The 14149-nt window shown below is 42.8% G+C and overlaps 1 protein-coding gene across 2 annotated transcripts in view; it reads left to right on the forward strand.

Moving 5' to 3' along the window:
• Nucleotides 1–14149, forward strand: part of LOC119176239 (uncharacterized) — a 160094-nt gene that overhangs the window by 39396 nt on the left and 106549 nt on the right. The gene's annotated exons all lie outside the window — the stretch shown is intronic.

Here is a 14149-nt window from a genome sequence, read left to right on the forward strand (position 1 = left end):
ATTTTTGTGGCCGCTCGCCACCCTTCTCTGCGAAGGAGTAGCCCGTTGTCGTGACTCCGCCCACTTTGGCAATGTGACACGTCACGGGTACGTCACAATAAAAGAAAGGAAATGCAGACTGTGAGGCTGAAACTATATCACCGCAGGGCCAAGACGCCGTTTCATTGGGCAAAGAACCAATTGATCAGCTCAGTGGTGCGTAACATTGCCCATGGGCAACCTTTCTTCAGATTGTGCGTACGAGGGGGATTGGTCAGGAGAGGGAAACGGGTGCGGGATTGTTTTTCGAAATCGAGGGTCTGCGCAGCGTGCAGCACTGTATGGTTCAGCAAATGTGATTTTCATGGTCTATTCTACGAATTGGTGAGCTCAATTGGGGGGGGGGGGGGGGAGGTTAAAAAAAAAGGTTGGAGCCTGTTTACTGCCTCTTAAGGTAGGTGCAACACCAGTGCATTTGATAACACAGTAAAGTTTACAACATTCTTGTGTGTGTGCATGGTGAAGGCAATGTGCAATGTTTGAACTCCTGTGGATCATTGAACAGTTATGCCATACATCTTGCTGGGATCATCATCCTAAGAGGCTGCTACCTACATAATTCCTGTGCAAGTGGAGCTAACTTGCATTGACTCTATGAAGTCTCCTGTGGGCTCATTACAGAATATGAAGGCATATTGTTTGTTCGGTCTGCCACTAACGTTACCGAGCAAAACAGAAGTCGATGGGTGTACAGCTTGAGCAACACAGCAAACCATTGCCAGCATATAAGCCTTTTACATGGATAGTATCAAGTGCACGAATAATGTTGAAATGGTATAGCACAGTTCAATTCTAGGAATACATTCCATGACATGATGCAATGCTTTTGAGGTCATTATTATTGTTTCATGAGCTACAGCTGCCCATTTTGTAGCATAGTTTCATTGTGGCCTTAGCCATGAGTACCACTAATGCTGTGCCACTAGAGCTAATAGCAAAGCCTGGGATAGCCATAACAACAGCTGCAGCCTTAGGCCTTTAACTGCGTGATGGTCAACATGAAGGCCAAACGGAAGCGCATGTTTGAAGAGACTGTGCAGAACCACTGATGTGCTTGTTCTTCTCAGCAGTATTGATCCAGAGAAGGTGCATGAAAGCTTGTACAACTCAGCTTGTCGCCACTGCATTCATGAGCAGCGCACAAGTGCAACATTCCTCATAAGATACTTAATAAGCATCGTTTTGCGCCCCGCCACGGCGGTCTAGTGGCTAAGGTACTCTGCTGCTGACCCGCAGGTCGCGTGATCGAATTCCAGCTGCGGCGGCTGCATTTCGGATGGAGGCGGGAATGTTGTAGGCCCGTGTGCACAGATTTGGGTGCACATTGAAGAACCTTAGGTGGTCGAAATTTCCGGAGCCCTCCACTGCGGCGTCTCTCGTAATCATATGATGGTTTTAGGACGTTAAATCCCACATATCAATCGTTAAGCATCGTTTTACATACAATTGAGCAGCATGATTTATAAATGGGTTGAAAATTTTGTTTTAGTGACTGATCTTGCTTTTAGCTTGTAGTAACTAGGTACAACATAGCTGTTTCAATATAACTTTTAATTTTTCCTGAAGTCCCTTCAAGTTCGGTCAAATGAAGTTTCACTGTATTGTTTTAAACCCAAGGTAGTTTCTGATAAGGAGAATCAAAATTCGGACCTAATGTCGAACCATTGGCTGGCCCAGTTGACAGCCTATATCATGCTCTTTATACGAAGGCCAGCTTTGTTACATTCCAGTTTGCATCATGGCAGCATAACGAATTCTTGTTATGGCACTGACTAGTGGTAAAGAGTAATGGCTTCCTACAAAGTTCGACTTGTGCTAGAGGGGTCGGGTGTAATCGCTTTTTATAAAGTTAGACTTGTGTTAGAATGGTCGGGTGTAATCGCTTTTTACAAAGTTCGACTTGTGTTAGATGTTTGGTTTCTTTAAATATCTGAATAGGAAGTTTTTATAAACCTCCTATAAAAATTACTATTGTGAGGTTTCTGTGTAAGATCTTTTGTCTTCCTAGGCATACATGAAGCTAGCTAGATATGTGCTTGCTTTTGTTTTTCTCTGTTGCATTGTAACCATGTGGGAAAATGTGCTACATTCAAAACTTGCACCTAATCGTTGCAGGAAGCGTCCTTGTGCAGCCACAACCGAATTTGTTACTTGTGTGGTTTGGCAGTATTACTCTTCAGCAACTTGTTAAAAATCTCTGGTCATTCTTTGTGAATTACATACATTAGAATATTTTGGATAACCTATGGAGAAAAGTCTGCAAAATAATTGGAGCTCACTCACTTGGTAAACACAGAGTTTGCTCTGAAGGCTTTTGGGCTCAGATGCATCAATTTTCCTCATCCACACTCACTTGGACTCACTTACCAGCACATTACTCTGCCATACTCACTAAGACTCGCGGCATGACCAGAGTCTGAGTGAGCCTGATGCGAGTTGACTCGTGATTCTATTAGAGTAAAATTAGCTTTTTGAACATGGTCTCAATGGTGTTTGATGCCAATATCTCCCGTAATTGGTGCCTTTTGATTATGTATGTTGAAATAAGAGTTCTGTCCAATGAAGACATGTTTATTAAATATGTAACTAACATGAAATATCTTAATCAATATATTTTTGTAAAAGATTGCGGGGGGGGGGGGAGGTTATGGCATAAGCTAATAAAAGGCTGATAGTACTTCTGAAAAGGAGTAGATAGGACAATAGGTAGGCAATAAAATGTGGAGCCCAAACTCGTTAAAGAGGCATATCTGGCACCTATGGCTCTTAGGTATCTGGCTCATTGAATGTCACTCATTGAATGTCATCTTATTGGTCTGCTTTTCTATTGCATTGTTTGTTTTGATCAAAGGTGCACATGAATTGGTTTGGGGTATGGTAAAACAAACAAAAAAAAACTGTAGGGCTCTGTGTGTCAGCACCACAATCTGATCAGTGCTGTAGTGGGATCTGTAGTGGGATTTGTATTGGGGACAGTCCACAATCTGATCAGTGTTTTAGTGGGATCTGTAGTGGGGACTGCTGTGTTTGACCATGGGTGCTTCCCTGACATGCACAAAGTGCACGAATGTTCTATGCATTTCATTGAACCTGAAGTACATCTACGTAGGCTAGAATTGAAGGTAGAACTTTGTGCTTAGCAGCAGAATGCTGTAGCAACTAGCACTGTAGCATGTTGACATTGTATGTCATGCAAGCTCTTTAAAAGAAGTGTTAGTTACTTGGGATGTGAAAGGATTTCTAGGCCATAATAGTGGGTATTATTATCCTTAGTAATAATTACTGCTATTGTTTAGCATGCATGCGACTGATATTGCACAAAGAAACATTTGGATTTTTGAAGATTGGTTATTACACTGAGGGCAATGATTCAAGCTTATTGGTATGGTAGCGCAGGCTAAGGACACGTACAAAAGGCGTTCGAGACACCACAGCGCTGCACACATTTCACCGTTTTTTTTGCTATTGCTGTTCTTAATTGTTCAGTGGCACTTAGTCTTTCTTATAAAATATGTTTAGATATGGTATGCAGAAATTGAAAAATGAGCTGGTAAATGTTACCTGAGAAGTTATCATTTTCCTTCATTCAGCAACTTAGGGAACCAACAAGTACTGCTGACTGGACGAGTAGCAATAAATGGGATGTTGGGCAAATACTTCAACTTAGTTTCAACCTTAAGGTTGGTCACTTTAATTGGCATTGAAGCAGTATTTCAGGCCAAGCTACATACACATACCATCTGGATATCATTCATAATAAGTTGTAATTGCTATATGCAATTATGGTTGTTTAGACACCACAGGACAGCGGTGACTGGGAGTCTAGACTGCCTTCCTTCAGTGTAATTACGACCACTGAACTCGTAATCCCTCTTGTACACGCAGTGACTGAAACTTGCCTACGGGCAAACTGACGTACTACTGAGCTTGTCGATTGGTCCTTTGCCCCATGAAATGGTGCCTTGGCTCTGCAGTGGAGTTTTGGCTGTGCAGTCCGCATTTTCATTTTCCTGTGCTGCCCTCTGCCGTTTTGTTGACCTCGAGACTACTGGGAGAAGCGATATTGCCAGAACGAAAGCCTCGGAGATGAAGAGGAGTCTTATTACTATACCACTAGAAGAAGGTGCTCCTCGCGCTGCGCCTCTTTCTCGTGCCGCTATCACATGCGCTCATGGAGGGGAGGCCCTGCTCAGTCATTTCTTCAGTAGGGTTGAGAGCTGGGCTAGTTGGTGAGACATCATTTAACCATATGGTGTAGTAGCGCAAATTCACGGGGACGAAGAGGACAAGAAAACACGACACTCGCTACCTCAGTCATTTGTTGTGTGCCGATGATGTATCGCCCTACGATGTGTCACAGTAGGCGGAGTCGCGACAGGCTACACCTTCACCTCTGTGGCGGAGTAGGGTGGCGAGGCTGCAGGAAAATGTTCAACCAGCTGAAGTGGATGTTCTAACCCGTGTAGCTTCCTTATTATCGCAGGTATTTGTAAAATTTAGTGAGCAACATGTGCACATCGTAAAAGTGCGGTTATTTCTTTTCATGGAAATTTTTACATGTCGGGGTTGTTTACTGGCCCATTAATTTCTGCACGACAAGTCATTTTTGCAGCAGAGTTATGTACCGACTAAAAGTAATTGACTTATGAACAAAATGTCTTGTAGGAAATAACTGCTACAGAATATCTAACTTTACTATGAAAAGCTCATGCAAAAAAAAGGGGGGAAAATTGGGGGGGGGGAACCTTGGAAAGGCTTGCTATTGCTGGGAAAGCTGACAAAAGTTGGGAGTCATGCCAAGTGGTTCCAACAAATGACTCTAGACCCTAAACATAATTGGGCTGTCTGCCTTGATGGATCACTGGCTATGGTGCTTGGCTGCTGACCCAAAGGTCGCGGGTCTGATACCAGTTGTTGTGGTTGCATTTCGATAGAGACAAGATGGTAGGGGCCTGTGTACTGTGCAATGTCAGCGCATGTTAAAGAAGGTCGGAATTTATGGTGGTGCTCCTCATCATGGTTTTGGGATGGAAAACCCCACTCATTTTTATTATTATTATTATTATTATTATTATTATTATTATTATTATTATTATTATTATAGTTAGTCTGTTTGAGGCATATTTTTGTCCTGCTATAAAGTAGTGGTTTGGTCTGCTTGTTACAGTTCTTGAAAAGTAGGTGATCATTTATTTCTCATGAATACTATGTCCACTGATGGCATGTGCTGTTCGTCACCCGAGTTCATGGGTGTGTTGATTAAAAATGGTAAAAAAAGGCTTACTAGATGGTTAACTCACTGTTCATGCATTAGTAGTTAAAGCGACTCTTGTCAAAGGGTGTAAGCTTCAATAACTATGGTGACACTGTAAAAGATCACAGAAAAGGGCAAGAAGGGATACACCTGACCTTGTTGCCTTCATCTGTATTGTTTTGCTGTGCTTTAATGCTAATAATTATACAGCTACTATACTACTGACGCATTTCAGCTGTTTATGTTTTGCTTGTTAGTGGGCATGTGCGAATATTTGAACCCTTCGAATATTTCAGCAAATATTACAATGTTCGCATTTGCTTTGACTTCAATTTAAATTAGGAATTTTGAAGTACTATTTGAAATGGACGAATGGGAGTATAATAAATCGCATTTTACTTCATTGTAATGGTGGTTTCACTGCAGTGTACGAAAGCTATGCCGTGAAAACAGCATAGCTTTCAGTAAAAATTTGCACTGTCACAATGCCCTGTCTTAAAGGGCCAGTAAACAACCCCAAGGTCCAAAAATTGTTTAAAGGAGAAATATGTGCACTTTCACTTCGTGAACATGCTGTTGCAAGAATTCTGCAAATACGTGCTATGTTAACTCTTTCGTTTTTGCCAGTTTGAAGAGTACTCTAGCACCCATTGCAGTATACTAAACTTTGCACAATGAAATGCTCTTTGCAAAAAAACATATGTTGTAGAGCAACAAAACTATTTTAGAATGAAGAAAAATGTGAAAAGTGTAGGATTTTAGGTCACCAGCTGGTAAACAGTGAAATAAAAAACACTATATATGCAAAAATATTCAAAACAAAGAAGATTCAGAATATACATTTTGTGGATAAATGACCCAGGAACAGTATGAAAAATAATGAATGTTGTACAAAATGTTTCTTTTTACATACTCTAACAAAATAAAAAAATGCGATGCTGCTTCGTGGCTTGTGCCATGCGGTGAAGCACTGCATGGTTTTTCACGAGATGCAAGTGTACTCGTACACTTTTCTCGGTAAATTTTTTTTGTCGTGCAATAAGAGGTTTTCAGAAGCCTAGAATGGGAACAGTTAGGGATAAGAGTTAATGGAGAGTACCTTAGTAACCTGCGCTTTGCCGATGACATTGCATTGCTGAGTAACTACTGAGTGCAGGGGACATATTTCAACTCATGATTACGGAGTTAGACGAGGAGAGCAGAAAGGTGGGTCTTAAAATTAATCTGCAGAAAATGAAAGTAATGTACAACAACCTCGGTAGAGAGCAGCGCTTCGAGATGGGTAATCGTGCACTTCAATTTGTAAAAGACTGTCTACTTAGGACAGGTAATAACCGCGGAGCCGAACCACGAGATTGAAGTAACTAGAAGAATAAGAATGGGGTGAAGCGCATTTGGCAAGCACTTTCAAATTATGAGAGGTAGATTGCCACTATATATCCCTTAAAAGGAAGGTATATAACAGCTGTATCTTGCCAGTACTTAGCTACAGAGCAGAAACCTGGAGACTTACAAAGAGGGTTCAGCTTAAATTGAGGACGACGCAGCGAGCAATGGAAAGAAAAATGGTAGGTGTAACCTTAAGAGACAAGAAGAGAGCAGAGTGGATTAGGGAACAATTGGGGGTTAAGGATATCATAATTGAAATCAAGAAGAGAAAATGGACATGGGCCGGGCATGTAGCGCGTAGACAGGATAACCGCTGGTCATTAAGGGTAACTAACTGGATTCCCAGAGAAGGCAAGCGAGTTAGGGGGAGGCAGGAGGTTAGGTGGGCAGATGAGATTAAGAAGTTTGCGGGTATAAATTGGCAGCAACAAGCACAGCACCGGGTTAACTTTTGGAACATTGGAGAGGCCTTTGTCCTGTAGTGGTCGTAGTCAGGCTGATGATGATGAATAAGAGCCTGCAAATGTTTCAATATAGGACTTATGCCCGTGATGTGAATAATCCCCGTATAAATCTGATTTCTAATGAACTTCGCTATTTTGTCTAGCGTCACCTCTATGAGTCACCTCAATCTGTATAGATCGGCATTTTAATATATGCATTTAAGCATATTTTTTTGCATTTTCGGCACATCATATTGTACATCGTATTAAAAAAAATATCGTGCGCAGTTCTAAAAGGTTTTGTGCTGCTCCATGGTAAGGGCCATGATGTGCTCCGGTGGCCTTCTTGTCTCTGCAGCCGGCACCAGCACACTGTGCCCCAGTGGTGTGTGGACCTCACACATAACTATAGTAGCTATAAGATTGTGCACAAAGGTCATCAGCTACACACTTGCGGCAGAGATGAAAACTGAGGTCGTAATCAAAACAAACCCATAAATGGCTGCGGATGTCTCAAGCTGACGCAAAACATCGTCACCATAAAGCTAAGGGGCTGATGGCCTAGTTGTCACTCAATTCAGGTGCGGTTGCAACACAGTTTTGAGCGGCGAGTGTTTTTTGCAGCGCAGGTGTGCACCCATGCGCGTGTGACTTCGACGTCATAGGAGTGACTAGTGACACTAGATGCAACCTCGTGTCTGATATATCAATGCAAGCAAAACCAAAGCAGCTGGATACTGTCAGAGAAGGCCACCTCGACACTTCAAACGTGCGGCGGACCTTTGTAAATATTTTTTGTAGAGTAAATTTTCCCCGACTCCTAGGAACAGCTCTTTTTTGAATATCTGGCATGAATTTCTGGCAATTATTACTGCTCAACATAGTTAAATTGCAAAGCTCACACTTTGATGCGATAGTAGGCTTGAAAAGGCTCTTTTCATTCCATTACTTTGTTGTTACTGTAGCATAATCATGAGGGGCAAGCACTTCTGACAAGTTCGCCAGCCTAGTGCACTTTTCCAACAATACACACACTGCCCCGCCGCAGTTGTCTAGTGGCTAAGGTACTCTGCTGCTGACCCGCAGATCGCGGGATCGAGTCCCGGCTGCGGCGGCTGCATTTCCGATGGAGGCGGAAATGTTGTAGGCCCGTGTGCTAAAATTTGGGTGCGCGTTAAAGAACCCCAGGTGGTCGAAATTGCTGGAGCCGTCCACTATGGCGTCTCTTATAATCATATGGTGGTTTTGGGGACGTTAAACCCCACATATCAATCAACAATACACGCACATTGATATGCACAAAGGTCTGTCAAAAATCGTTATATTGCAAGAACAGGCAAATTCAAATTGATTCTGAAAGTTGAGTGGCTGGTCTAACTACTAGAAAGTCCAGGGTGCACGAGAAACAAATTTATCATAACAAAATTGATGGTCCAAAAGCGTCGACCACCGGTGATCGATTTAAATAGGCGTGGTAACAAAAGAGTTAAGGAAGTTATAGGGGCTAAAACGTCGCGTTCAGCTGGTTTCAAATTTTCGTGCAGCCTTGCCACCCTTCTCCTTCAGAGGAAGGGGAAAGTGTGGCCCGTCGGCGATTGACGTCATCGGTGAACTTGATCAGTCGCAACGCATTTCCGCTTTCTGCGATGCCAGGTTGTTTACCGTTCACCCGGTGCAGATGCTTCTCCGCAGCCCAATCGCTCAATTTACAGCCGACAACAATTTTCAGCAAAACTGCGTTCCAAAACCCGGACATGAAGTTGGCCCGATTTTTCTGTAGTTCGATTTTTTGGGAGAAGACTGTCGCGCCATCTGGGAGCAGCAACACAACCCAAATAATGCGCTTAATAGTGGGTGTGTTGATCAACAGGTGGCGCGACAATCTGCTCACTTCCAAAGACTGGATCAGTGAAGTGTCGCAATTTCGATGCATGGAGCCTATGGGGAGTTTCGTAACTGGTATGATTGAATAGCTCTTTTGTAGCTGTGGGTGTAAACAGGAACTGTCGTTGACTTACTATTGTTTGTTGAGACCTGGTTTAGACCAATTGACGAGCTGCGTGCTGCGTCTCGTCGCTGATCGCCGAGTGGTCATTGCGCGTGCAAGGAGCATTGGTCAGGTGTAGGGAAGGAGTGCAGAAATTTTCTCAAAGTGAGGCTCTGCGTGGTGTGTAGCTCTGTAATAGTCGGAAAACGAGATCTAAAGTTTGTCATACAGGCTTATATGCTCTAGGTGTAGTAAGTTTTAAATCGTAACTTATTTTACTGATTGTCACTTGTACCCTTTTGAAATTTAAAGTCTGCTACTATTCAAAGTTGCTTCTCCTTTGCTTTTAACTAAGAAGGATGACATTGATACATGCCGTGTTAAAATTAAAAAAGTTATTGTGTGGCATGCTATTCAAACGGCTCGCTTTGAGCCTACAACTATTTCCATATTTGTTCTTGTTGACTCCGAGCTCCTTGTTTGTAATATATCATGCATAAATGGCAGCATTGAGCATGTTGTGAATTTGTAGTGTTGTTTTAAACAATTTTGTATTGCCCTGAACTTGTATTGTTATCGTGAGCTTGATGCATTAACTTAGTGAATAGAAATCCAGTCACTGTATGAATTGACATTTACTCATAATGTTCGATCATAGCAATTTTTGAGCAGTAGCTCTTTCTTATTCTCTCAATTGCCATTTGCTGTTCATGCTGGCCTTGGATAGTGAATAGAAATCCAGTCACTGTATGAATTGACATTTACTCATAATGTTCGATCATAGCAATTTTTGAGCAGTAGCTCTTTCTTATTCTCTCAATTGCCATTTGCTGTTCATGCTGGCCTGTGGATGCTTGGTGAGTGTTTTTGGCTATATTGTGACACATAAAGGTTCATTTTCAGCACCTTCTGTTAGCATTTTTGCAGGCCTTGCATCTTGATGTCCTTGAGCATTGTGGCAGATATATGTAGTCTAAGTAAAGGTATTTCATGTGCCTGCTGCCTATTTGCATATTTGGCCACAAATTTTTAAATGCAGGATGTCTGCCATAAAATGCGATATGTCGAGCACTTGTCTGTCTTTTTTTTTCTAGAACTTTCTTGGTTGTCTTTTTAGAGAAGACTTTTTTGCATTATATTGTAATGTTTGATACTGTGCCATACTCGTGTCACTGACAAAATGTGTTGTTGATAATCTTAGCACAGTTGTGCACATAGTTATCTAGTACTGCAAATGATTGGGAAAGGGATTTAGGTGGCCTGTTGCTTAGGGGCTTTTCACTCTCATTCCATGTTTTCAGAGATGAGCCTGCACTAATTTTATTGTTCTAAGCAATTCAAAATCTATGCGATTTCAGCTTGAACAGGTCTTTCAAAGGGGCACAGCAACGCTTTTTCGGCGTGGTCAGATAATGCTGGCCTTCGGTAGTCAACGCTCCTGAGAACACACGAGCCAAACATTATAATAGCACTGCGTGCGGTCTGGAATATGCAATGACTTCTCAAAACTGGCTAGAAGTCGTTCCCTCTTTTCCCTACAAATTATGCCATATACCCAAATGACTGTCGTTTGTATACGCAAATTCATGGCCATTTGCTTATTTGAGCATCGTGAGCTGCTCAAATAAGCAAATCAAGGAAGCTGCACGATGATGTCTGCTTCCTGCTTGCGTGTTCTCAATCACCCTGAAAGTAAATTGCGCATTTGAAGCGAAAAAAAAAAAAAGCGCTCAAGATCATGAGTTGTGCATGACTTCTTTCCGCATCCCTCCTTTCTTAGCTTCCAGGGCATTCATAGGGGTGAGAGGAGAGAGCATTTAACATGCGACAAGTCTCTTAACTGCTTGTACTTAAACGATTATTAAAAAATTTTATGGCAATTGATTCGTTAGGCAATGAACTCCTTTTATGAAGCCATATGATGGTTAATTGAAAAAAATTCTACCATATCCATGAAGTGAATAATGATGGGTGTGCGAAGCTTTGGAGGTAAATCTGGTAAACTGTGAATCTGCATACATTTTGCCCACTCGATCATCATGTAAAGACCTGGTAAACAGGGAGGGGTGGTATGGTATATACGCAACATGTTTTATTCGTGGCTGTATATGGTAGTGAGGCACAGCTTTCGTCGATCCTTCACTAGAACCACTTGGTGGTCTGTGCAGTAAAGTGACACTGGTTTTTAGATATGATGTGCAGTGATTCTTTTCACTTCTGCTGCAGAATGGCATTCGCGCAAGATTGCTTGTTTGAGATGCTGGAGATCGTGGTCTAATTGTTATCGAATTGCAAGTAGTTACAAACCTTGTAGCTGTGGCCAAAACTGCGATATAGAAAGTCTCGCTGAAAGCTTGCATCGGCGCCACCAATCCTGGGTAGTGATCGCTCCAGGCGCTTGGCTGCAGCAACCCTCGCCCGCACTGCCTCAGGAGTGGAGGCATTGCGGGCGAGCGCTGCAGTCATTCAGTGGGCTAGATACTATGCGACAATGGACGAGCCTCGCAGAGCCATCTAGTGGGCGCTTGAGTACTAGCGACTGGCTAAGATGCGACAATGGACAAGCCTCGACCCTAAAGAGCTTCGCCCCTAAAATGTTACAGGGTGCCTTTAAGCTTCTGATACCTTTGACTGATTTGATTATTTCGGTCTTCACTAATCCTAATTCTTCACTAATCTAATTCTTGGTCTTCAATATTCCATTTCGGGACTTCTGAACTGTTTATGAATTCGGTCATACAAGTGTAGATTGGCATTGCCACACTGGTTTCTTGTGGCTGCTTTGCTGAGGCTGAGTGTCACAGCCATGAAACATCCATGAAACATTTTCTGAGTCTGTTGGAAAACTCAAACGTTAAATTGACAGTGACTTATACACTAGAACACAGCGAGCTCAGTGCTTGCTGCCATATTGAAAAGGGCGTGGCGCCATCTGTTGCAAGTGCGGCAAAGTAACTCTCAACTGCCAGGCGAGCAGATGCTCTGCAAATCAAATGCGAAACTTCACAACTCGAGTCGGGCTGTAAGCATGTTTCGCGCTGTTCCTGTGCTGGAATTTTATGCTGATTTCGTGTGAAACGTTGACGAGACCTTCTTCGACAGTCTGGAATGTCTGCAGCACGTGTATTGCAGACTACAGAAGCAGCTTCATCAGGTACGTACTATTGCGATTGAAAAGAAACGCGAACAGCGGAAAGCGCTGCTTTTGACTCAGCCGAACTGCGGCGCGCCTTGGTTGTGACAAGGCAGAATTCGTGCTGTAAGCCGACGTCAAAGTAGCGCTAAAATCTGGTTCCAACTTGTGCTCATGCACCGCATGTGTATCAATTGCCAGTCCTGCCGGGCACTCGGAACACACGCGCTGCAAAAGTGCCAGCCAAAACAAGATTTTAAAATGCTACGGCTATGCCGGTCGAAAGCATGTATAGATTCGCATACAGAGTGACAGTCTAGGCATGCCGCAGTTCGACCGAGTCAAAAGCCGTGCTCTTCGCGCCGTTCACATCTCTTTGCATCGCGATAGTAGGCCGTTACAGTTGTACTAAACATGCGCGGCGCGTGCATATACGCGCGAGTCGTAATACGTATATTCTATTATTGACATGCGGCCTGCGAAAGAGTATGGCAATAGTTTTGTGCCTCATACTACAGGTATACTGCATGCAAATCGCTGCTGTAAAGTGAAACAGCTGGAGTCGCACTTAAGTATACTTAAGTATACTGGGCTCGTAGTTTTTCCTGTTGATTGCGATTATATCCTAAGGCTGTGGAGCTCGGCGTTTTTCGTTGTGGAAGGAAATCTGTGCAATCGCAAAACACCGCACCGGCACGATTCCCGCGATGCGCTGTGAACTTCACAGGCAGTGCTCAGCAACCGCTTCCTCTTGCACTGGTTGTTGTCACATCAGATGACAGGGCAGAGGTACCCAGATGACATTTTATAAGCGGGCGCAGGAAGAATAGGTGCTTTTTCGCATTTTAAACTCCCAGAGTTACTGCATTCCATGCTAGCGAGGTGCGCCTTGGCAGTTGCAAATTATGCAGTCTCTGGGAGCGAGGCTATACCGCCGAAGGCGCGTGGGTGCGAGATAGGCGTGCTCTCGTCTGTAGACAACATGGGCTAATATGTGCTAGTGTGGGTATGTTAAGGAGACTGTACAATATCGTTAATGAATACACTATTAATAGAATCAATGTGAAAATTGATTGTGCTGTTAGGACGGATATTAAAACATGTTTGGTGTGGTGTTCTTTTGTACTCCAAAAGTTCCCATTCAAAGGCCATTTGAACACAAGTATTAGCAACGCTAAGGTTAAGCTTAGAAGTTAAATTTCTATGATAGAAACATGTTTTTTTTTGACAAGTACTTTCAAATAATGTGTATGATTAGAGTAGAAATCTTGCATAAGGGCATAGGTGTAAACTTTAATGGGCCCCTCATGACTTCTTTCTAAAGCATCCTCAGCCACCTCTCGGGCACACAGTTGCCACTATCTGAGGCTCATTCTTTGGTGTTAAATGCATTGTATTTTACAAAAGAAAACTTCGTCTGCATATGGAGGCCCATCCCTACTTTCTTTAAAGTGGCTGGTGTTGCCATGGGGTGCCAATGCTGCAGTGCTGTGCTGTATGATTGGCTAAGATAATTCAATAGCAATACTACTGTGCACTGGAAGTTCACTGGGACTGAGCAAATGCATTTCATGACTCGCGCTCAAGTAGTACATAAGTACCGATGTTGCTTTTCACCCCCCCGCTCCTCATGTCATCCCCATCTGTAGCGGCACATTCATTGACATGAAAGAAGAGCCTTTTGATTAGTGTTTAACAAATCTTTGTGATTTCACTCGTTCATGGTGGATTAATAAAATTTGTGGCAATTGATTCATAGGGCAATAAACTTTATGGTATGGTAATTGATGATTACTTGAAAAAGGCTCAGAAAAAAGGGTCATTTGATATGGCCACAGCACAATTTCTGTATACAGTTTCTGAATTACTGTATACAGTTTTATGTTTATGGAATTAGGATTTTA

Source organism: Rhipicephalus microplus, chromosome X, assembly GCF_043290135.1.
Source record: "Rhipicephalus microplus isolate Deutch F79 chromosome X, USDA_Rmic, whole genome shotgun sequence".
NCBI lineage: Eukaryota > Metazoa > Arthropoda > Arachnida > Ixodida > Ixodidae > Rhipicephalus > Rhipicephalus microplus.